The 26,506-nt window shown below is 37.5% G+C and overlaps 2 protein-coding genes across 7 annotated transcripts in view; one reads left to right on the top strand and one right to left on the bottom strand.

Annotated features, from left to right (window-relative positions):
* The window catches only part of LOC145662295 (lipopolysaccharide-induced tumor necrosis factor-alpha factor homolog), a 122,194-nt gene that overhangs the window by 75,021 nt on the left and 20,667 nt on the right, over positions 1-26,506 (bottom strand). The window contains exon 1 of one of the 2 annotated variants that reach the window (XM_081727713.1): positions 1,939-2,069. The exons of the other annotated variant lie outside the window; for it this stretch is intronic. The gene's annotated coding sequence lies outside the window, so the exon portion shown is untranslated. Of the gene's footprint in view, positions 1-1,938; positions 2,070-26,506 lie in introns of those variants that run through there. 2 annotated transcript variants of the gene reach the window in all.
* LOC145662294 (uncharacterized) overlaps positions 1,996-26,506 on the top strand; it is a 48,709-nt gene continuing 24,198 nt past the window's right edge. For 3 of the 5 annotated variants that reach the window (XM_081727711.1, XM_081727705.1, XM_081727710.1), the window contains exons 1-4: positions 2,001-2,122; positions 11,333-11,715; positions 19,411-19,537; positions 25,941-26,050. The gene's annotated coding sequence lies outside the window, so the exon portion shown is untranslated. Of the gene's footprint in view, positions 2,123-11,332; positions 11,716-19,410; positions 19,538-25,940; positions 26,051-26,506 lie in introns of all 5 variants that reach the window. The other 2 variants (XM_081727706.1, XM_081727709.1) reach the window with 2 other exon arrangements.

Here is a 26,506-nt window from a genome sequence, read left to right on the forward strand (position 1 = left end):
CTAATATACACATATATGTGTGTATTATTTATGTTATATAAATTACATTTTTCCCAATGAAGGCTTAATTTGAAGAAAATGCACAGAATAGGCAACATCAGGCACTAAAGCAATTATTTAGGCAGTAAAGGTCGAAATAGGCAAAATAGGCAAAATAAAATTGGCTTAAATTGAAACTATAACCCCCCATATAAACTTTAAAACGTTATTTTTGATTATATCTTTAATATTAAAGAATAGGCATTTTGCCTAACATCCGGTCTCTACTTATGAATGTCAGTCACGTCTCCTAATGGGGCGTTTACACTTGGTCGATTTAGTCGCACGGCTAAATCGACTCGTTGCATTTGCGACTAAATCGAAGCAACTAGGCCGAATCAGATCGATGGATGTGTTCAATTGTTTCAACCGAAATTGAATGCTGCTTCTCGACTCGCTCTCCTCTGGTCGATTCGAAATCGATTGGCAATTTTAAAGATGTCCAAGCAAGCAGTAATTGGTACAATTTGCGGTGTTATAGCAGAAGAAAATAGAACGTCTTTCAATTCAGTTGCCAGTCGATTAGTCGCCTTCGATCAACAAGCGATTAAATTGAAGTTCCGTTTACACGGTCGATTAAGTTGAAAGTGACGTCAATTCAACTGAATCGAACGCAAATCGACTAAGTGTAAACGCCCCATAACAGCGGGAAGGGGGAAAACTTTGTGGCCATCAACTTAAAATAGCAAATTTCATGAGACACGCTAACTTTCAATTTGAAACACCGTAAGGTATACGCTTTAACTAAACACGTTGAGCAGTAAGATATTTTCTTACACTTTTAAAGAAACAATTAGAAGAGCAATTACAATATATACTGTGGTGGCCACAAAGCACCTCCCCCTCCTCATTGGTAGTTCGAGTGTTAACATAGCTCGTGGAAAATTTACAAGCAAAATGAGATTTTCTGCTTTTCAAGATGGGATTTTCTAAGTTTCAGGTTGGTATCACTGATCCGGGCCAGTGTTGCCACATTTGGTACAATTGTACCAAATTCAGCCCTTTTTGTCATTCATCGGCCCGTTGGTACCACGCAGGCATTTTCAGTCCCTTTTGTGAAAAAGTTGGTACAATTCTACCCAATTCAGCACCATTTAACAAATACTTGTCACATTTTCAAAAGTGCCAGTAAGACTTTTCCTACATCTCACGTCTCATGTATTGGACTCTTAAAAAATGCTGTTGAACACTCATTTCAGTGACGTTACACCGCATAACGCTACGAACTTTGTGTAGAAAATTCGTAATTCGAACTATACGGGAAAACAAATAATGCTAGATGAGCGCATCCGCGCCATGCATGAAGGAGACAAGAAAGAAGCAGTGTGGTAGAAATTTTAGTCGTTCTATTTGGATGTTTTTAAAAATTATTTAAAAAAAAACTTTCTTGATTTAAACTCTTGGAAAAGGGGGGAATGTTATAGAACTTTACCTCTGTTACTTGCATGTTATAGAGCCATGTATTACACTCAGGGATAAAAGTGGATCTGAAAAAGTGGGGGGATGCATGACGTCACGCCGTCCCCCGTGCTATATTTGCCCATTGTAATTTTTTAGGAGTGGGGAACGCCACAGATATTTTCTGAAAGCGGGGAGACGGCGTTCCCCGACACTTTTACCTCCGGTGGTATAAAATAAGGAATTCAGCCCTTTTTGTTTGAATTTGGTACTATTTTTCAGCCCATTCCAGAGCTAGGATTGTGGCAACACTGATCCGGGCAGAGAGAGAAAGCGACCAGTGCTACGGAAAATTGTGTTTCTACACATTTAATTAATAGTAGTAATTTAATAATATAATGGCAGAGAATTAATTCAGTCTAACTTCGTACGAAAAATACTACTTATTGTTGTCTTAAACGGAATATACAATCACTTTAAATAATAAAATACAATATTTACCTGAACTATTCGTCACCAATATTTTTCTGTATCCTAGCAAAGACCACTTGTATCATCGTTAGTAGACAGTTAAACAGGACTTCGTGCTATAGTTAAGCAGCTGAAATGTTTCAGTTACGGTCAACTAATAAATAAAAATTAATGGATTAGATCATTCCTAGTTTCCAGTGAAACCTCTTAATGGGTAAGTTTTTTTTACAGTTATTTCTAACTATAATTATTTTTTAAAAAAATAACTGTGTATTTGTTTAAATTATTATCACTTGCTTGTTGTTGTTTTTTTTTAATGAGTAGTCGCTTAGTGATGAATAAAACCTTGAAACAATAGAGTTTGGTGTTAATGTTTTCGCCTGTCAAATATTACAATTATAGTTGAACCATAAACTAAACCGTCTTTTCTTATCAACATTAAAACTGAGAAAAGGGCATTAGCTCCCACATGTGAGCTAGAGACCTGCACGAGCCGGGCTTGGGCGGGCCGACTCTGTTATTTCTTTGGACCGGGCCGGGCTTGGGCTGGCCGACACTGATTTCTCTTCAGGTCGGGCCGGGCTGGGGCCGATCAATTGCAATTCTTTATTGCCTTTCGATAAACGATAATTGTAATAAAGCCAAACGTTGAAGAAGTGTGTCCGTGAAAAATGTTACAAAGAATGCAATAGCTATTTAGTTTGTGTTGCTTAGCGGCTCCCTATCACTATAGAGGATTGCAGGCATTATGCGGTAAATTGAGCTCTGACCTTGACCTTCACTGAACTCAAAATATAAAAAGAACGGGTGGGAATGTTTTGCCTCTCGCTAAACAAAATTGCCATCTTCACTTTATGCTAAAAATCAATTAAATTAGATTTTTGTTACAGGGAATGGAGTTTTTGTTCTCTCGAAGTTCTAGGAGGCAATGGTACCATTCGGAAGGCAAGCGTCAGGTTGTGAACCAAAGTTTAGAAAATGTTTCTGAGGGTTTAGTACTAAATTTTGAGAAAGATTGGGGCTCGAGCTAATTTTTTAAAAAATTATCGGGCCGGGGTCGGGCCAAAACCTTTTAAAATTTATCGGGCCCGGGCCGGGCTTGGGCCAAGAATATTGAAAAACTTATCGGGCCGGGCCGGGCTCAGGCCGAAAATCTCCAAAACTTTTCGGGCCCGGGCTGGGCCGGGCCTACGTACGTTCGGGCTGGATTGGGCTCGGGCCGAAAAATTCGGCCCGTGCAGGTCTCTAATGTGAGCTGTCAATAATTCAAATGTTACAACACTTACAAAGTAAGAGACACAGTCACAGGTGCGTACCCAGAATTTTTTGTTAGAAGGGGGTCAGAGCTTTAGGGGGGTTCCAATACCACAAGCCACTTCATCTAAGTAGTATTGAACGGATATTATTCAGCACCCGAAAAGACAATAAGTAATTGTAAAATACTTTCACTTATATTTTCAGAGGAAATTTATATAAGTAGATTGTTTTTAAAAGAGAGAGAGTACAGATGAAGTGTAAGATCAAATTTTGATGCTACATCAATCATTTCCCTGTTAAACAAGTATAGTTTTATTATAGTATTATAGTATAGGTTATACTTCCATCTATATTTTTAGGAAATAATGATAGAACTAGATTGTTTTTATAAGAGAAAGAGTACAGATGAAGTGTAAGATCAAATTTTCATGCTACATTAATCATTTCCCTGTTAAACAAATATAGTTTTATTATAGTATTATAGTATAGGTTATACTTCCATCTATATTTTTAGGAAATAATGATAGAACTAGATTGTTTTTATAAGAGAAAGAGTACAGATGAAGTGTAAGATCAAATTTTCATGCTACATTAATCATTTCCCTGTTAAACAAATATAGTTTTATTATAGTATTATAGTATAGGTTATACTTCCATCTATATTTTTAGGAAATAATGATAGAACTAGATTGTTTTTATAAGAGAAAGAGTACAGATGAAGTGTAAGATCAAATTTTCATGCTACATTAATCATTTCCCTGTTAAACAAATATAGTTTTATTATAGTATTATAGTATAGGTTATACTTCCATCTATATTTTTAGGAAATAATGATAGAACTAGATTGTTTTTATAAGAGAAAGAGTACAGATGAAGTGTAAGATCAAATTTTCATGCTACATTAATCATTTCCCTGTTAAACAAATATAGTTTTATTATAGTATTATAGTATAGGTTATACTTCCATCTATATTTTTAGGAAATAATGATAGAACTAGATTGTTTTTATAAGAGAAAGAGTACAGATGAAGTGTAAGATCAAATTTTCATGCTACATTAATCATTTCCCTGTTAAACAAATATAGTTTTATTATAGTATTATAGTATAGGTTATACTTCCATCTATATTTTTAGGAAATAATGATAGAACTAGATTGTTTTTATAAGAGAAAGAGTACAGATGAAGTGTAAGATCAAATTTTCATGCTACATTAATCATTTCCCTGTTAAACAAATATAGTTTTATTATAGTATTATAGTATAGGTTATACTTCCATCTATATTTTTAGGAAATAATGATAGAACTAGATTGTTTTTATAAGAGAAAGAGTACAGATGAAGTGTAAGATCAAATTTTCATGCTACATTAATCATTTCCCTGTTAAACAAATATAGTTTTATTATAGTATTATAGTATAGGTTATACTTCCATCTATATTTTTAGGAAATAATGATAGAACTAGATTGTTTTTATAAGAGAAAGAGTACAGATGAAGTGTAAGATCAAATTTTCATGCTACATTAATCATTTCCCTGTTAAACAAGTATAGTTTTATTATAGTATTATAGTATAGGTTATACTTCCATCTATATTTTTAGGAAATAATGATAGAACTAGATTGTTTTTATAAGAGAAAGAGTACAGATGAAGTGTAAGATCAAATTTTCATGCTACATTAATCATTTCCCTGTTAAACAAGTATAGTTTTATTATAGTATTATAGTATAGGTTATACTTCCATCTATATTTTTAGGAAATAATGATAGAACTAGATTGTTTTTATAAGAGAAAGAGTACAGATGAAGTGTAAGATCAAATTTTCATACTACATGAATCATTTCCCTCTTAAACAAGTGTAGTTTTATTTAGGGATACGCACGAGACAAGTCGAGACAGGATTTTCCTGACAAAATTCGAGTCGAGACAGGGCTCTTCCAATAGAAAAATATACATTTTTGGAGTCGAGACATCACTTTTACAGCACATTTTCGAGACGAGACAGCCACAAATCTTGTCTCGTGCACATCCCTAGTTTTATTGAGAAAGTGTGCAAATGTATGTTGAATTAGGAAGTTTTTTCGGGGAGAGGGTCGGACTCCGTGGATATCCATGAGTGCGTCCCTACACAGTCACTTTATCTCCAGAAGGTTCAACAAGATTGATCTGTTGTTTGCTTAAATGACGTCATCTCTAGATCTTAAATCTTAAGGAGAAAAAGGGTTGGTTTTGTTCATGCGCAGACTATAAATACAGTCGATTAAGTAAAATTAACATCGAATTTGACCAAATACAAACCATACGCCAAGCGGATCGAAGGATGATTTGAAGCGTCTATATATAAATGTTATTTCATGCACTTCACAAGTGTACGGGGTAACTTATTCGTTTTAGTTTTTAAATATACAGTGAATGTTCTGAATAACGAACACTGAATAGAGCATGATTGTTTGTCCAAAAATGATAATTTACACAAATTTGGATTACTCACAGCTTATATGATAATTGTATCATACAATAAATATACAGTAAAAGCTGTCTTAAGCGGAATCGAACTGGACTTGCAAAAAAATCCGTTAAAGATAGGTTTCCGGTTAACGAAGGTAGACCTATGCAAAAAGAAAAAGAAAAAGAAAAAAGAAAGAAAGAAAGAAAGAAAGAAAGAAAGAAAGAAAATAAAAGAAAAAGTGCATGCATATAATGAACATACTGAGATAAAATAATACGCTGTACGTACCTTGGTCAATTTACAGTATTTATTTTTACTATGAACTAATATACGCAAAACTTACAATGAACAGAAAAAGTACTGTACATACGTTAACTTTAATTTTTTAATTTTTCCAATAGTCAAGGAGGGTTTTCTATATACACCGCTGTTTGTTTGCTCAACTTCCCACCAAGACTTTAGTCTCAGAAACCACACTAAGCATATCAGTGTCATTTCGACTTAAGACAAATGTTGCAATTCCTTTAAACTTTCGACAGAATCTTGATTATTCTTTCGCCTACACTCTTCTTCCAACTTCATGTCTTATTTCTCTTCTTCCTCCACCTCCTTTTCATATAATTCTCAATTAAAGCATGTATATCCATCGTATCTACTTCAATTTAGACATCATACTCTGTTTTGTTTTAAATATGTCTAACCTCTCATAGGATGTCTAAAAAATTTTTAAATGTTGCACTCCGAAACTCGAAATTTTCCGTTATGAGGCTTATTTTGATTTCCGTTATCCACGTAATACAGTTTCCATTTAATGAAGGAAATTTAATACGATTTTTGCCAGTAAATTCATGGGACCGTGAAATATTTCCGTTTAACACAAGTTTCCGCTTAATAAAAGTGTCCATTGAAGACAGGTTTTACTGTATATGTTATAAATAGACGTGTGAAAATGAAAATGGTGGTGTAAGTCATTTCATTAAAAAAAAAAGAGAGACTTACATACACAAACATATCTAGATAAGTCAAACTTTTAAACAACGTATGAAAGTAAGTCAGAGCTTCATTCAGAAAGAGGACAGATTTCAACAGATAAATCTGGAAGTTCTAGTGATAAAGGGGGTGGTGGCTCAGTGGTAGAGCGTTTATCTCTGGTGCTTGTGGTTCTGGACAACATAGTGCCCGTGGGTTTTCTCGGGAGACTCCCATTTCCTCCCACTTTTCCATCCCACCAATTCTTCCATCATCAATGAAAATGAAATGAAATCTTTAAGTTTTGCGTCCCACGGTTATGCCGGTTAGACTAAAGGAGATGGTGATGATGAGAGATGAGTGAAATGGTGGAATGAAGAAAGTGGGAGGAAACGGGAGAACCCTAATAAAACCCAAGAGCACGGTGTTCGTCCACCACAAAGTTCACACGGCGCGAGCTGGGATCGAACCAGAGACCCCAAGCACCGGAGGTGAACGCTCTATCACTGAGCCACCTAGAGCATAAAGTGCGTAAGTCACAAATCCTTGTTTTCCAGAAAACAGAAAAAAAGACACTTACTTAGGCGTCTGTCCAAGAGTTGCTGATTTATTTTGAAACATATATCTATAATTTCGGTTTCCGGAGAAGAACGAAACACTATTCTGGTCAGAAATAGAACCAGTGGTTTATCCTGAATTCTGAACTTAGGGGGGTGTTCAAAAAATATGGAGAGGTGTAATCTTGCATTAAGGTCGTATACTATTATAGTCTTTTTAATTAGTTTTTTTTTTCAAAATTTAAAATTCGTTGATGGAACGAACGATTACATTGGATTTCCTTCATCAGTCAGAGCCAATTAGCGTCGACTTTCTCATGCTTGGTGTGAAGTCGAGATGAAATCGTTGGCAATTGATTGATCAAACATTGAAACATTGTTGTGACGATCACAATCGTGTAAAGGTTGATTTCTATTCAATCTTGCGTTGTGTGCTTTGCTTGAAAATTTATCTTGTCGAAAGTAAGTTGCTTTATTCTATTGGCACTTAAAAACAAGAATTCAAAATCTTTTAAAAGCCAAAATAGCAAGATTTTTAATGGCGTTTTCCTGTTCTGCCTAAAGGCCCTCCAATACTTTGTAGAAAATAATTTAAATGATCTTATCTTTAGGCAGAACTGGAATTCCCGTTCTGCCTAATCTTTCGAGAAGAGGAATTCTGTCCAGGGAGGGATTTCTTAGAGAATTTGTCTTTAGTAAATTGTAACACATTCTGTAAGAAGAATAACTATTTCTTTAAGCTTTATCATAAATTTTAGATGTTATTCTAATTATTCTTCTCGAAAAATCAAATAGATACAGTTATGTTATTAATAGAGACCGGATGTTAGGCAAAATGCCTATTCTTTAATATTAAAGATATGATCAAAAATAACGTTTTAAAGTTTATATGGGGGGTTATAGTTTAGATTTAAGCCAATTTTATTTTGCCTATTTTGCCTATTTCGACCTTTATTGCCTAAATAATTGCTTTAGTGCCTAATATTGCCTATTCTATGGATTTTCTTCAAAATAAGCCTTCATTGCGAAAATATATAATTTACGTAACATAATACACACATATTTACTTATATTATGTGTTTGTAAACACAAACTCGTGGTACATTACAATATATATATACAGGATGAACTTCAAAGATGTTTACATACTTCGGGAGGTGATTCGTGACATGAAAAGAAGATTAAAGTCCTCTTGAATTTCACAAATCATCATCTGAAGTATGTGCGCACCTTAATGTCCCGTTCCAATTGTCAGGATTCGATTTCGATTCCAATTTGGCACCCCTGTCACTCGAACACGACGCAGAATTCGACAACATGCAACAGCACTTTTTGTCTTCTTTCCATGTCACGAATCACCTCCCGAAGTATGTGCACATCTTTCAGATTCACTCAGTATGTGCAATGCATAACGTGCCTTATTTTTGTATATACAGTAAAAGAAGATATTATTTAACAAACAAGTATGTTTCTATATTTTTTGAACATTATCTATGACTTGAATCTATTTTTTTAATGGTATTGAGTATTTATCTTCATTATTTCGAGTTACATTTTAGTGCCTATTTTACTGCCTATTTTTTAAATTTTAAGTGCCTATTTGCCTGCCTATTTTCCAGGTTTTTAGTGCCTAAACATCCTGTCTCTAGTTATTAACAATGTTATTCATATCTATTTCAGTAAAAATGAATGTGATTTTAAAAAAGCTATCTGCAGAGAAATGAAAAATTGATTGAGGAATTCCCAGCGGCGTATTTACGATTTTGTTTCGGGGGGGGGGCTTTGCTAACTTTCGGGTGGGGCTTTGCCTGAAAATGTGAAAATTCTGCAAGGTATTTAATATAATTTACTATAGTAAGTAAGCTTTCGGGGAAGGGGCTTAAGCCCGGAAGCCCCCCTCTAAATACGCCACTGGGAATTCCCGTTCTGCCTAAAGATGAGATCATTTAAAATAGAGTCTACAAAGCCCTGAATGTCTCGGGAATGAACCTTTTTAATATTGCACCCTCCTGGTTGGGGAAGTGTAAGAAATTTATTTCCGGGGAGGGGTCCGAAAATTTCAGGGGGGGGCTGGGGGTGTTAGGGGGTTTAGATAAATCACTGAATAGAACCAGTTTTGGAAAAACCGGATTCGATGAAAAACTGAACCGGATTAGATGAAAAACAACCGGTTTTGGAGAAAACCAAAACCAGTTTCGGCAAAAAACAAACCGGTTTTGAAGAAAAGCGAAATCGGTTTCGGTGGAAAACCGATAACAGGTTTTGGAGAAAACCGACAACTGGTTTTGTTGAAAACCGATAACATTTCAAAAGCAATTTTTATAGAGGTAGTTGGTGAGTACTTTAAATTATGTCCGTAACCAAACTCCCTCTATAAAAATTGTTGTGTGAATACCTTAGGATTCTGAAACATGTATTTTTGGTTAGCGCAAGTATTAGTTCCCAAGTGAAGTCTTGACCCGACTACGGTAGGTCCCATACTTTTGGAGCTATGGACTTTTAAAATTCATTTTTCCATGTTTTTGGCAGCCTATAACTTTGAAGAGATTGTATCATGAGGGACGTCCTAGAGGGTATGGTGGCGGGAAAGAGAGGGAGGGGGCGAAGGAGACTACAATTAATGGATGATATTAAAACAGAAAGATCATACGCGAAGACGAAAATTTTAGCGGAGGACCGTGGAGCATGGAAGCTTCTCAGCTGCGGCAAGTGACCTGCCAATAAAGGCAGAATACCTATGATGATGATGATGATGATAACTGAAAGGAAGCATTTGTGCACCCAGGTTGGTCTATACTTTTTGTCTTATCTTGGTGTCAGGAATCGTCTCTAAACCTTGTCGGTGTTGTTTTGAAACACTCTGTATATGAAAATAACCGAAAATTAACAAAATTTTCTCTACATTTCTTCGTACTCTCTTCCAAAAGAATGTTGCACTGCTATAACCGACGAACATCTCCATATTCTAACACACACAAAAACTTTTTTTTTTTTTGCTTTCCCTTCATTTAGGATAGGTACTAAACTCGTGCTGCTACCTGGTGCTAGAGACCTGCACGGGCCGAATTTTTCGGCCCAAGCCCAATCCAGTCCGAATGTACCTAGGATCGGGCCAGCTCGATTTGAAGATTTTCGGCCCGGCCCGATAAGCTTTTTTAAAATTCTTGGACCAAGCCCGGCCCGGGCCCGATAAATTTTAAATTTTTTGGCCCGACCCCAGCCCGATAATTTTTTTAAAAATTTAGCTCGAGCCCCAATCTTTCTCAAAATTTAGTATTAAACTTGACCTAACCCTCAGAAGCATTTTCTAAACTCTGGTTCACAACCTGACGTTTGCCTTCCGATTGGTACCATTGCCTCCTAGAACTTTGCCTGTCATCGAGAGAACAAAAACTCCATTTCCTGTAACAAAAATCTAACTTAATTGATTTTTAGTGTAAAGTGAAGATGGCAATATTGTTTAGCGACAGGCAAAAGTTTCCCACTCCTTCTTGTCATATTTTGGGTTCAGTGAAGGTCAAGGTCAGAGCTCAATTTACCCCGCAATACCTGCAATCCTCTATAGTACAAGTGGAGCCGCTAAACAACACAAACTGTAAATAGCTATTGCATTCTTTGTAACATTTTTCACGGGCACACTTGTTCAACGTTTGGGTTTATTCCAATTATCGTTTAACGAAAGTTAATAATTATTAAAGAATTGCAATTAATCGGCCCCAGCCCAGCCCAACTTGAAGAGAAATCAGTGTCGGCCCGGCCGAAAGAAATAATAGAGTCGGCCCGCCCAAGCCCGGCCCGTGCAGGTCTCTACCTGGTGCTACGTGGAATACACAAGTTTGTGGTTATTTTCATATATCTCTCATGTTTGTACGTGTACATAATACTTTTGAAACGAATGAATCATTATTGGTAATCCTGTATGTCCTTGGATGTCCCTTTCTTCTTCCACATTATCAAGTTCTACAAGTTCTTCGTCACAGCTTTTGTAAACGAAAATCAAATCAACAGTTTCTTTTGTCTATTTCCTTTCCTTTTCTGTTGCTCTAATAACCTTATAATGTGCTACAACACATATTAAATTGATGTGCGGTTATATTCGTCATCAATATTTTATGCGAATATATCCGCACTTGAAGGGCAAAGGATTAAATATTTTTTCACTCATCACTAGAATACGGCACTCTTTCACTTCAGGTGGCCACGAAACCATAAAGTCATTGTTGGAGTTGTAGCGGAAGATGTGTCTATAAATAAAGATGCCAAATAAATCCGAGGAGAGTTCGCCACAGGAAAGTACTCACCAACCTACTGAGCCAGGGACAGGATTGAATCAAACTGAGATTCAGAATGATCGACCACCACCGGAGTACTATCCTCCTCCACCTGGATACTATGCCTCTCCTCCGCCATCTGGGTACTATTCCAATCCTCCGCCACCTGGATACTTTTCCAATCCTCCGCCACCTGGATACTATGCCTCTGTTAAGCCACCCACACAGCTCCTCAAGGTTCTTCCGCAAGAGTTTTTACACAGGATACTGAATCGCCTGTTTACGTGTCTGTATTGATTTCTGAGAGTAAGTATCTTTTTAGACTATATTATATTCTGTTTATTGTGATTTGTACTCATAAGTTATTACTTTTTAATTCCTTCTCGTGGCGGCTTGTGATCAGAACTGAATTTTTATCGCCTAATGTTGTCTTTCCCATGTGGGGATCAGTCGAACAAATGTAGAGGGTCCGTGACATTTACATTTTATAATTTATGCGTACTTAATTTTCCAAAAGCAACATTTTATAAACTTACGGTAGCCTACTTATAGATATGTTTGCATACACATACTTGAACACACTGAATATGAATTTTCAAGGTAATAGTAAAAATATGGCCTTAGGCATTCCGAGCTGAAACTGGTAGTCTCAGGACCTTCCCAGCATTGAAGTCATTTCTGAGGAGTCCGCTAAAAAAAAGAATCGCCACAAGAAGTTCATATCATCGTGAAGCATCTAAATAGCTTTTAGAGATTACTTTTGTTCCATCTTCTCTCTGAGAAGAAGCACGATGTATTTTTTAATGTTAGCATTAGACGGGTAGTACAACAGAGTATGTCAGACAATATCTTAGTGTCCGTATTTGCATTTTACAATATTTCGTAAAATTTTATCTAGTAGTTTAGAAGCTACAATGGAATTTCAAGAAAAACAATTCACTCGGTATATATCTATTAGGTGTTCTAAAAATAGCACCCACGGACAACAGAGTGCTATTCTACAGGTGAAATTAGAGCAAAAATGCTATATAATGGTATACCCTTCGGGCCTCCTTCAACAGCTATGGAAAATCAAAATTTCACTATGTGGCAACATCGCATACAAACTTGGAACCATTAGCATTGCTCTACAAATCCATTATTAAACATTTACATCGATTATTAAGGTAATAAGTGGTGCTAGTGTCGACGTGTATTGACTTTAACTGCCATCTGGAAAGAATTGATGTAATTACTTGATGGATTGGTAGATCTAATCTATTGTTCTTTATCTGCGACGTTGTCAAATAGTGCAATTCGCGTCTCTAGACAGGACTCGAAAAGTATATATATATATATATATATATATATATATATATATATAATTTTTGTCAATAAATCTATATATATATTGTAGAATAGTGCTCTGTGGTCCATGGGAGCCACTTTTAAAACACCCGATCTATCTATCTATCTATCTATCTATCTATCTTGTCCAGAAAATAGTAGGACTGTTTTTTTTAAAAAGAACTTTATTCTCAATTTTGACACATCGCCTTAATAGTTTTCAAAATATGCCCCTTTCGCATCAACATAGCGTTTCCAGCGACTCTATCAATCACTGGAGTCTTCCTGGAACTGGAATGCTCTTCTGCTCCATCGTTACAGCCTCATAAATGCCCTGGACCGAACCGTGGTGCCGTCCTTTCATGAGCCTTTTCAGTCGGGGGAAGAGGAAGAAGTCTGCAGGAGTGACATCTGGGCTGTAGTGTGGCTGGAGAAGCTGTGTGGTCAGGAAGTCTATGACAGCAGAGGCGGTGTGGTTCGGCGCATTGTCGTAATGAAGCTTCCATGATCCAGCGATTGCTGGACGGACGCGACCTATTCGTTTTCTCGTACCGTAAAACGGGGCTACTTTGACATTTAGGGTTACTTTGACATAGAGCGGGGCTACTTTGACAGATGAGCAATTCGTGCTTCCTGTAAGAATTGTTGCATATACTTTCATAGATAAAGGCTGATATGGTGTCCACGGTGCAAATTGCCGGAGGGGATGAGAGATTTCTCCCATTGTATTTCTACCCCCTCTCAATATCCTTCCTGTCCCCCAATATATAATATAAGGACTTCTAGATCCGCCACTGTTTATTCCCCCCAAAATGAATAATCTAATTCGCACTCTGACGATATATATCAACATGTCGTGGAAGGGTGGAAGAGAGTGGATTCCATGTGTCCTGTGCAAAAAAATGGGTGTGTGGGTTTTGTAATGGTGGATCAAAAAATCCTCAGTATGCTTGTTACGACTGTGATGTTGACGACTAAGGTTTTTCTTTCTATTGTTACATGTAAAGATAACATACCAGTATATATATAATTATGTTATAAGTAAAGTAAAAAATAAAGTAACAGTTTAAGGTAAAGCACCGTGTATGTTCAAAGTAAAAGATGTTAAAAGTAAAGCTTTAGAAAAACTTGTATAGTGGTGTATAATGATGTACCACAACAAAATAAAGATTTCGTGCTTATCAAGTATACAGCATACCGTACCGTACACATGACCAAAACAGTATTTTATACACTTTACATAAATTCCATGTCAAAATAACTCCATACGTTGAGTAACTTTGACCTTATGCAGCAAATACATAAGATGTCAAAGTAGCCTAACCCCCGGGGCTACTTTGACCGGTATTTCTTAATTTCTTCCCGCCAAAACTTGCTTGTAGAGACTTAGGTTTAGTAGTGGATGTGATAGCCTAGATACCTATTGTTATGATGAGAATAGTATCATTCATTGGTTGCAGAAAGTAACCCTCGCCCTCGCGAATAGAATTGTCCATTGCCCTCGTGCGCCCTCGCCCTCGCGCACCCTCACCCTCGCTATCGAAGCTTGTCCTCGCCCTCGCGCACTCTCACCCTCGCCATCGAAGCTTGTCCTCGCCCTCGCGTACCTCACCCTCACTGTCGAAGTTTTTCCTCGCCCTCGCACACCCTCGCCCTTTTCGTCGAAGCTTTTCCTTGCCCTCACCATCGAAGCTTGTCCTCGCCCTCGCGATAGGAGTTGTCCATTATCCTCCTTCGCCCTCGCCTTCGTGCTCAAAACTTTTCCTCGCCCTCATGTCATCGAGGGCGAGAGTAATTGAGGGTGATGAGGTCGTGAGGATCAGAGCATCAATTATTTAACCTTTTTGTTGAATTATTTCCTTATCGTCAGTGGCGGATCCAGGGGGGCGATCGGGGCGATCGCTCCCCCCAGAAGAGGAAACTTCTTTATTTTATATATACAAATAAAACGCATCCCAGAGTTTGGAGCTCTTAAAAGTAGCTCTAAGTAGCAGTATTACAACCCACCCCCCCCACCAGAAGTCCGTCCTGGATCCGCCCTTGCTTAACATACGTCCTAAAGAAAGGAAACTAAGCATATCATCGTATAACTTACTGTGGAACACCTAAAATGGAACAACTGTTACAATGGAGATCTCGGTCGATAGTGACGTTTACATCATTTATCAACAGTATCCAATGCCTTTACTTCAAAATGTTCCTTAACCTACGATGCAAGGATAAGTATTCAGCCACACAAGGGCGGCTCTCATGAGGGTGAGGGTGAAATCAAGGTTTGATGAGTGGCGGTAGAGTGACTGCCGCGGACTATCTGTCAGAATTTGACAGTCAACACGTTGGCCATCCCTGATGTATGTAGCGTAACTGAGGAATTTGAACAAATTCAAAGGGAAAGATCTAAAGAGCTTAATTTTGAAACTCCGTCAGCAAACAAATAAAATACTTCAGAACACTCATTTTCATTCTAAGAAACTTAATACATACAAAAACTTTATATTTCCAAATGAAACTATATAGCGACATTAATGGGTCATTTCAAAAGAGTGGGGGGGGGTAACTGTCACCCTTTGCCCCCCTAATAGCCGCCCATGATATGATGTGTGGCACATTTGTGCGAAATTAATAATAATATGATTAAACTGTTTACCCACAACAAAATCCTGCTCGTTTTGCTGAAGTGGCTTTTCCTAAGTTTTATATGTTTCATATATCCTACAGTTTTTTTCAGGCCTTTTTTTAATTTGTCCAAATTTATATTTCTCCTTTTACCACACAATCGTTTAATACTTGCACTATAATATTTACAATCAGTATATCATCCTGTAACGTATTTTATTCCTAATAAAAATCATTGAACAACACAACATACAAACCCTATCTCACTGGCTTGCACGCAAACCTTTGGTGCATGGGGTCCTGGGGACAATTCCGAGTGAGAGAACATTGAACGACAGTGGATCGAATTCCGCGTTAAACCTATAGGTCCACTTCTCATATAGCCTCGCCGACGAAAGAGGACGCTAAACGGCAATCAGTCAACAGTTGCAAATTTCGGCTGCATAAACAACTTATGTCTTGTGGAACTTATTAAATTTAATTTGTTAAAGCAGCTCTTTTAACAAAATTTCAGTATTAACGTGTCAGATATTTCTATTTAAGGACAAGAAAAAACATATTATTTATTTTGTAACTAAATGATAGCTCTACCCACTTAGATTATAAAAGCAGAAACAATGAAAATCGATACAATAGTGACTGACATTATTTTAACAAATATCGATTCAGATAATAGTTTGGGCTGTCACAAAACTATGAAAAGTTAAAAATTCCGATTAATTGTAACAACTTCATCAGTGGTGGACATTGGAGGAGGATGTATGCTATTAATCAGCCCATTTCATGGGCATCCAAACTCACGAGCCCAACGCTCGCTAGCTCGGCATTCGCGCTTAACCGTTCTCGGGTTCAATAATTAAGCACTACCCCGAGCGCCAATGAAATAAGTCAGCGCGAGTCCAACTGAGGGAAGTGAGCCCGAGCACGATTCCCAAAGGAATAAATGAGCGAGAGCCCAGTTGAAAAAAATGAGCCCGAGTCCGAGAGAGTCCAGAACAAAATGGCCATCTATGAACCAAAGTCATTCCATCAAGTCTTTCTCCATCTGATCTACTGCATTCTGATGGTTCTCTCATTGATTGTGTTTGTTCAGATATCAGCGCTCTTGTCATTTACTGCTGAATGACGTGAGTGACTGTCTGTCTGTCTACCAACACTCTTTAAACATGACAATGTAATAGACACTTCTTATCTAAAACGTCTCCAACACAGGGAGGGCAACAATGAGGCACACTTACTTCTTAATGTAGCGCTATTTCTACCCGGAAACTTTCATGGGAAATATCAAATATTATTCTTATTTGCATTATTATTTTTAATAATTATGTACGTACACACGAGAAATTGTCTACTGCAATTAATTGAAAGGAAAAATACGATTAATGTATAACCTTGCTATGACACTAACTTTTCATCAAGAGGACATGGCAGATGATATTTTAAATTTTGCCTCTCTCCAAAAGAGGTCAAACAGCAAACTCCCAAACAGTTGCTTTTAAGGAAGCTTGTCCTCCCTCGCATGCCCTCGTTCTCCTGAAGGAAGTTGTATCTAGCCATCGTGCACCTTAGCTTCCGCAATAACACTTGGCCCTCACCCTCGTTCACCCTCGCCCTCTTCGTCGAAGCTTGTCCTCGTCCTCGCGCATCCTCACCCTCGCTGCCGAAACTTGTCCTCGCCCTCGCGCACCCTCGCCCTCTTCGTCGAAGCTTGTCCTCGCCCTCGCGCACCCTCACCCTCGCCATCGAAGCTTGTCCTCGCCCTCGCGCACCATTGCCCTCTTCGTCGAAGCTTTTCCTCGCCCTCGCGCACCCTCACCCTTGCCATCCAAGCTTGTCCTCGCCCTCGCGCACCCTCGCCCTCGCGGCCAAAACTTGTCCTCGCCCTCGCGCACCCTCACCCTCGCCATCGAAGATTGTCCTCGCCCTCGCGGCCAAAACTTGTCCTCGCCCTCGCGTCACTGTGGGCGAGGTAACTTGAGGGTGAGGATGCCCTCGAGAGGGCCACCCTAGCGAGGGTGAACATCTCTGGTACAAACTCTCTGTGAAGCACTCCTTTACAGTCAAAAACGTATCGACATCAATTTCATTTTCGACTTGCTCATACTAGCTTCTTTCGGGTGACGTGAGGCGGGTGTGTGCCACGATCTCATGTCATGGATCTCACTCCCAGTTTTCCCCTGTTTGATGCAAAATTTCACCGCGTAACGCTGCTATAACAAACGATGACATGGTACCTTGAAAGGGGTTCACACGTTCACCTTAAACTCGATCTACACTACGTGAAGGCTTGGAGACGACTGGTGATTGGTGCGCTGGTAGCTAAGATCCACCACCACCCAACGAACGCAGTAACATCCCCTTCCTTCACCACGTTTTGGCGAGAAAAAGATCAGTCATACTACTTTCTGGACAAACCCTATGTGTCCTATACGATAACAACGCCATCTATTGAGATGAAATTGAAACCAAAGGATAACCTAATTAAGTTTTCCATTCTGACGCAAGCAAGACGGCAGTAGTCAGTATCATCAATAAAATGCAGATCAAAATTAGGACTTACAATTGAATTTTAATTTTTATTTAGGTAAGATATTGTCCGAAAGATAAGACAAATATAAATCGATAGAGCATATCATGCTGAACAAAATGACATGCATCAAGGTAAATTCTCATGCGTAGTTTGTTTTCGAGAAAATCGAATTTTTTGTTATGTTTTTTGGTTTCTGCTACCAGTGACACACATACTACTTATCAAAATTACAACTTTAAATGTCCCTGAAGCTTTTCTCAGTGTAGCTATATTAACGTATCTGCCACTTGTATTGCATTATTTTGTCATTTTAACGCCGTCCTTTCCCCGAGAAAATAAACGCCAAAGATCTGAAATACATAGGCGAAATAAAGCTAGAGTGGTGTAAGTCACTTTTTCAAAAGAGAAATATTTAAGACACAGAAATCAGATTTAGATAAGTCAATCTGGTAATAGAAAACGTATACGTGAGAGCTTCATTCAACTGTTAAGAAATGGCAGTAGAAGTTCTAGTGGTAAAGAAAAAAAAATGTTGTTCTAATTCTGGATTTATTACAATACCTTTTGCGTTAATTACTGGAAAATAAAGAAAATATAACTTAGATCATTGTAATTTTAACTTATCTGTGTAACAAAAATTGTTTATATCCTACGTTAAATAAAAATTCTTACCCAATACTAGCTGTATAAGCTCCTGCTTATCGAAACTCTTACTTCATACTAGCCATATAAACTCTTGCTTATCTAAACTCTTACCCCATACTAGCTGTATAAACTCCTGCTTATCAACAGTTACTTCATATTAGCTGTATAAACTGTTGCTTATCTAAATTCTTACTCCATACTAGTTGTATTAACTCTTGCTTATCGAAACTCTTACTTCATACTAGCAGCAGAAACTCTTGCTTATCTAAACTTTTACTCCATACTAGCTGTATAAACTCTTACTTATCGAAACTCTTACTTCATACTAGCCAAATAAACTCTTGCTTATCTAAACTCTTACCCCATACTAGCTGTATAATAAACTCCTGCTTATCAACTGTTACTTCATACTAGCTGTATAAACTCTTGCTTATCGAAACTCTTACTTCAAACAAGCAGCACAAACTCTTGCTTATCTAAAATCTTACTCCATACTAGCTGTATAAACTCTTGCTTATTTAAACTCTTACTCCATACTAGCTGTATAAACTCTTGTTTTTCGAAACTTTTACTCAATACTAGCTGTACAAACTCTTGCTTATCTAAACTCTTACTCTATACTAGCTGTATATACTCTTCTTATCGAAACTTTTACTCCATATTAGCTGTATAAACTCCTGCTTATTGAAACTTTTACTCCATACTAGTTGTATAGACTCCTGCTTATTGTAACTTTTACTTCATACTAGTTGTATAAACTCTTGCTTCCTTTTTTATAAATGTTCCCTTACTTTGTTGTATTATAAGTTCAATTTATGATAAAGGTGCCACTTTAAATATTTCTTGTGATGAACATTTGGTTTGGTTTCGTTATTTACAACCAGTTGACGACTTTGGACCATACCCTCGGAGGATGAAATGCTACAACTGCAGAAATCAAATGACGACAGTGGTTAAAGGTAGTCCTTCACTGTGCGCTCACCTGATTTGTTTGTGTTTATTTTGCGTTGGGTAAGTTTCAGAAGTTTAATACAAGCTTCTATTATTGTTATTACCGAAGAAATATAATCTAGATTAGTGGTTCTCAACGTGGTGGGCGCTAACAACCCTTCAGGGCGTTCTATTTTCAAAATGGATCACTGGAACGAGAGCTCCTTTATCCATACCACTCTCTAGGACACCTAGTCTCTAAGAGTTCCTTTATTCTTACTACTCTCTAGGACGGTTGGTCTCTGAGAATTCCTTTATCCTTACCACTCTGTAGGACGCCTGGTCTCTGAGAACTCCTTTACTGTTACTACTCTCTAGGACGACTGCTCTCTGAGAATTCCTTTATCCTTACCACTTTGTAGGACGCCTGGTCTCTGAGAACTCCTTTATCCTACCACTGTCTAGGACGCCTGGTCTCTGAGAATTCCTTTATCCTTACCACTCTCTAGGACGCTTGGTTTCTCAGAGGTACCTACACACATTCCTTAGCCGCAAGAACCTTGGATCCTGTCACTGTAGGACACTTGGCCTCTGGATTCCTACAAACTCATCAACAAATAACCAAATATGTAAGACGAACTTATATTTCAATTGCAATTGTTATTACTATTGTGCGTAAGAGTAATTTTATATAATTAAAGATGATTTTAAAACGCCCAAAACTTCCCGTTTACCATTTTTAGTTCTACCCTAAGAAGCAGAATTTTACAATATTCTTCATAATTAACTTTAAGAATTGAAGCTTTTTCCTGGCTGTTAAACTACTTTGTCCAAATCTTACGTTCAGCTGTGTGCATGAGTGAATTGGGTTAAGTTGACAAGGGACGCTCAGCGCAATTGCATTCACGCAAGGGGTCCTATGCTCGAATAGGTTGAGAACTAGTGATCTTGATGGTAGCGTTCCTGTTTCTCCAATGTTGTGGTTCAGCAGCCACTGAATTTGCTTATGACTTTGTGGTGGACAAACACTGTGCTCGTGGGTTTTCTCGGGTTTCTCCCGTTTCCTCCCACTTTCTTCATTCCACCATTTCATTCATTTATCATCATCACCGTCTCCTTTAGCCTAGCCGGCATAACCGTGGGACGTAAAACTTAAGATTTCATTTCATTTCATTTTTGAATTTGCTTATGCTTTGGGCCTTTCTAACTGTCGGCAGGAAACCCGTTGCATTTGAACAATGGATTCACACTTAGAAAATTGCAGGACATAGCGTAACTCCTTCTCTAGTGTTGCAACTACTTTATTACTGACAGCAACAGTACTCTGTGCCGGTCTTCCAACTGTGGACTTTCCTATATCCAGTGCAGTGGTGGAGCTGTATTGGGGCTGGCGGGAAGGGGAAGGTCACTCTGCTTAGTAGTGGTAGATATAAACTAAAATATTGAAAATCGTAGTACTGGTCTATAATCACTTTGCGGTATAAAACTTTTAAAACTATCCCAAAAGTAACAACCTTGGAGTTGAGTACTAGAAGAGAAAATGGTATATTATAATGAAATGAAATTTGAAATGAAATCCTTAAGTTTCACGTACTACGGTTATACCGGCTAGGCTAAAGGAGACGGTATTGATGAGAAATGAATGAAATGGAGGAATGAAGAAAGTGGGAGGAAATGGGAGAAGAACGGGAAAGCCCATGCACACGGTGTTTGTCCACCACAAGGCTCACTTGGCTCGAGCTGGGATGGTGAACGCTGAACGCTCTACCACTGAGCCACCGCAGCCTCCATTTTATTATAATGAGTCTGGCGTATAATGTTCATTATAAACTATATTGTGTGGCTTTGTTGTGGATAAACACCGTATGCGTGGGTCCCCTCGGGGCTCTTTCTTTTCCTTCCACTTTTTTCATTCTGCCGTTTGGTTCATTATCATGAATCATCTTCATCTGCCTTCCTCCGAGTATAATCATAGGATGTTAAACTAAAGAACAAACTATATAGTGATTTATTTATTATCTTCTTTGAAAAGTATTTTCAGTTCGTTTAAATGAAACCGGTTCGGCAACTTTCGATCAAACAGTAACAATGATTGTTCTGATGTTATATTTGTGTCACTTGAAAATGATTGCTGTTTAGAAAGAAGCATATTATCAATGTTAACAAAGAAACTTTCATTATATAAACTATCGAAACAATCACTGTAAATCTCCAAAATAATTTTAATACATTCTCACGAACAATTGTATCTACGGGGACTGGGTAATTCAGCACATACTCACGAGAAAGAACGGAGTAAATCAAAGCATTGGGATCTTATCGGAGCATTGAGAATAACTCCTGGCACCTAATGCTGTTTTCATGCGACAACGAAATGTTTTTAATTCTAGAGTCAGTAAATATTTCAAATTATATGTAGTGATGAGCGCAAGAGTCTTGGTCTTGCAGTTTTTAAAGAGTATTGCATGCAAGACCAAGACCAAGACCAAGACCAAGACTAGGAATCCCGATGCAAGACCAAGACCAAGACCAAGGGGTGCAAGATTAAGACCAAGACCAAGGGGTGCAAGATTAAGACCAAGACCAAGACCAAGACCATACCAGCAAGACCAAGACTCTTGCGCAAGAGTCTTGCACAAGTACCGGCACCTACTTGATTTTTTTATATAATGTAAAAAAGAAGACGAATTTCTGGCTTCAGTAACAATGCTACTGGAGAGAATGTGTTCCCAGTAGTTTATGCAATCCGTGTGAGCCGATCTGCCCCTGTAGATTATACCTACAGTAGGTCTTTTCTAAATTGGTTGTTCGCGTTTTCTGTAGATATTACTCGTTTTCAAGACACACAGGTGTCATCTCGCACCATGTGAGCTTTTTTGGTGGACAAACACCGTGTGCGTGGGTTTTCTCGGTATTTTTTCGTTTCCTGCTACTTTCTTCATTCCACCATTTCAGTCATTTCTAATTATTACCGTCTCCCTTAGCCTTGGTGCATAATCGTGGTAAGTTAAATTAGATACTTCATATCATTTCAAAGCATATTAGTGGTGTTCTTCTTCCAAAACTAAAAAGAAATGTAGTATTGAACATCGGTAATACCGTACACCATAGCTGTCGACTACATGGGTATGGCCTTGGCTCCAAGACTCAAGAATCCGTTGGAAATTTTCAATGTGTACTCTTAAAACTAATATCGAAATAATATTTTCATGACATTGACAAAAATTTAGTGCATGTGACCGCAAGTTTGATTTCATGGGCGGATGCTTATACATTGAATAATTGTTTATTAATATAGCTTTTAGACTCCTTAGGTATACGGCACATCGAGGATTGAACGATATATTATACTACAACAATAAATTTATATTATATCAAGTAAAATTGAAAGTGACTATTTTTGTGACTCCTAATCTCTTGAACCAGCCGACCGATCTCGATCAAATTTTCAACATAGATGAGGTTTGGGTCTGGGAGTGTTTTCATCATTTCTTTTTGACGGTAAAACTTAGGGGAGGAGAGGAGGGGGAGTTATAAAATAATAAATAAAACTTAATAACTCTTGAACCAAACGACCAATCTCGATCAAATTTTTAACATAGATGAGGTTCAAGTGTCGAATGTTGTCTGTCAGTTGATTTTGACGGAGCAATATAGAGGAGGAGGAGGAGGGCAGATGTACAAAAATAAATATAAATAAAAATAAAAATGACTAAGTTTGTGACTTAATAACTCTTGAATCGATCTCAATCAAATTTTTAACATGTATGAGGAGGAAAGTTTTTTTTTTTTTTAGAGTTTGTTTCACTTTGATGGTAGAACCTAGGGGAGGAGGAAGGGAGGGATATATATATATATATATATAAAACTTAATAATCTTTGAAACACCCTACCGATCTTGATCAAATTTTCAACATAGATGAAGTTCAGGCCTGGAGCGATTTTTATCATTTTACTGTGACGGTGCAACGGAGGGGAGGGGGAGGAGGGATATATGTAAAGAATTAAAAATATAAGTTCTGGCTTTGTGACTTCATCACTCTTGAAACAGCCAATCGATCTCAATCAAATTTTCAACTTAGATGAGGTTCTGACTTGGGGTGTTTTTTTTATTAAATCACTTTGACGGTAGAACTTAGGGTAGGAGGTAGGGATGGAAAATGTAAAAAAAATAAATAAATAAAATTTAATAACTCTTGAACCACCCGACCGAACTCAATCTCATTTCCAACATAGATGATGATCGAACCTGAGGTGGTTTCTGTCATATCACTTTGACGGTGCAGTTTAGAGGATGGTGAATGAAAGATATGTAAAATGATCGAAAATGACCAATAATAAAATGGAGTCTATAGTTTTAGGGGTCGCTGAGATAAACAGTGACACTTCCGATGCTGTTTAAATCCAAGTTCAGCCCTGTAGCTTGACGGAGGAAAGAGAAGATACATAGAAACGATCGAAAATGACAAATATTATTGTCGAATCCATAGTTTTCCAGTTCGCTGAGTTGAATACTGACACTTCCGATACCGTTTAAGACCAAATTCAGCCTCGTTACTTGGGAAGAGGGAGATACATAATAATGATCAAAAATGACCAAATATTAGTGTCAAATCCATAGTTTTCGGCGTCGCTAAGGTGAACAGTGATACTTCCGATCCCGTTTAAATACAAGTTCAGCATCGCAACTTGGGGGAAGAACAAGATACATAAAATTATCAAAAATTACCATTATCAATGTCGAGCTCATAGTTTTCGAGGTCATTGAGATGAACAATGACACTTCCGATGCCGTACCTCGTAACATGGAGATATATAAATGCCGATATTGAAAATGACCGATATTAGTGCCGAATCCTTAGTTTTTGGGGTCTCTGAGATGAACAGTGACACTTCTGATGCCGTTTAAATTCAAATTCAGCCCCGCAACTTTGGGAGGAGGAGAGGAGAGAAATATAAAAATAATCGAAAATGACGGATATCAGAGAGCGATTTACTAATAGTAAAAAGTGACTGACTAACGAAATATAATATTATTATTATTTTTAAATTTAACTCAACGAAGTGGGTAATTGATGCTAGTAATCCATATTCACAAGTGAGACTTCAAATAATTTGGAGTTTGATGCCGTTATTTTGTATTTCCAACACAGATCAAAAGTATTTATATAGATTGAATTTACACAAAAAACAGACAGTTGAATCGTTTTAAGTTTTCACTCAAATTATTTTAAAATATTAAGAGGTTTGATTATAATAATTATTATTTTAATTTTCTCTCTCTCATTTTAGTCAATATTGCTAAATATATCATCATCTTCATAATAGCTATTCTGCCATTATTGGCAGGTTACTTGCTGCAACTGAGAAACTTTGACGTTCGGTGGTTCTCAGCTAATCTCTTCGTCTTGATGTAGCAATTTTCTGTTTTAATATCTTCCTTCAACTAGTCTCCTTCGCTCCCTCCCTCTCTTTCCTTCCCCAACACGCTTCAGCACGTCCCTCATAATAAAGTTCCTCCTCAACCAATATCCTAACCAGTTCCTCTTCCTCCTCTTAACAATATCTAAAATTCTTTTTTTTCCTACTGCTATTTTTTTTTTAACACCTTCTCATTGGTTGTCTGTTCAACACAGCTAATTCTCTGCTTTTTTCTCCATGCCCATGTATAGAAAGCCTGCAATTTTTTCATCACTTTTGCGTAATGCCAATGTTTCTGCCCCATAGAGTACATATTGGAATCTGTAAAACAAAATTTCAATATTTAATTGGAAGTTTGATTAATACAAGGATTAGCTAATCGTGGTTGAAAAGAAAAATCTGACGCCTTTAGAGTGTAAAAATAAATTTGCAATTCATGGTATTTCAATAATTTGTGTCGTCTTGAATTTTTTCATGCGTCTCAGGGGTAGCCTCCACAGTTTGGGAACCAGCGGAGTGTTGGATCTGTTAAAAAATATAAACAGATTACGAAACGTTGTGACTTAGGCATATCTTACAAGTAGTGAAGCGTGGGCACCCATTAAAAAATCAAGACGGCACAGGTCTTGATTAAAAAAGGAAAGGTCATCACCTATGTTGTACACTATCATGATACTTACACAAAGTTACACTATATTACGTTTGGAAACATGCATTATATTTCCGTTACTATTGCCGCATTGTAGAGTTTATTATACCATATACCCGTAGTAAAATTTACCTATGAAAAGCTTGAGATTTCTTAAATGAAAGACTTGTAAGACTCTTGCATGCAAGACCAAGACCAAGACTGGGTGTGCAAGACCAAGACCAAGACCAAGAGTTCCAGTGCAAGACCGAGACCAAGACAGGATGTGCAAGACCAAGACCAAGACCAAGACCAAGACCACCCGGGTCTTGGTCTTGCATTTGCTCATCACTAATTATATGGCATTTCTTGATGCCATTATGTATTAAGAAGTTAAATACAGCATAAGGTCAAACTATCCTTTTTCTTTTGAAGGTTGTGGCCATGTTGTTGCATCCCGTACTACGTGCCCTCACTTAGGAATAGAAGACACTACTGCCCCATTTGTAACAAGTACCTAGGCGAATATAAACCTGGTGTTTAAGGTAAACAAACTTAAAGTATGTTTTAGCCATCAACAGAAGTACATTATAAATACACAAAATTGAAACCACCTGAGTTCCATAGTCAGGTAATGTGTTGTTCGAGTATTTTACTCTAGTAACAAAAATTGAATGTACAAAGCATGTATTTGCCACGAAATTTGACTGACAAAATATTCCGTTTTTTAAAAAGGAATTGCTGTTTTGTAGAGTTATGACTATAGTTAATTAAATAAACAAATTAAAAAATCTTAACAAAAAAGCTATATTTAGTTGTTTTATTTTTGTTTGCTTCAGCTTAACTTTTTCGAGACGGGTACGGCAGTTCTTCCCATTTTTTGTCTTTGTCTCATCCCCTGAAATGGTTTCTGTATTAGACCAAAGTAACCCTTGGGAAAAAATAAAATAAATGGGCCCCAAGTGACTTCAAATCTTCAATGCATTTACAGTACAAAATAA

Source organism: Thermobia domestica, chromosome 10 (assembly GCF_964235325.1).
Source record: "Thermobia domestica chromosome 10, izTheDome1.hap1.1, whole genome shotgun sequence".
NCBI classification, from domain to species: Eukaryota; Metazoa; Arthropoda; class Insecta; order Zygentoma; family Lepismatidae; genus Thermobia; species Thermobia domestica.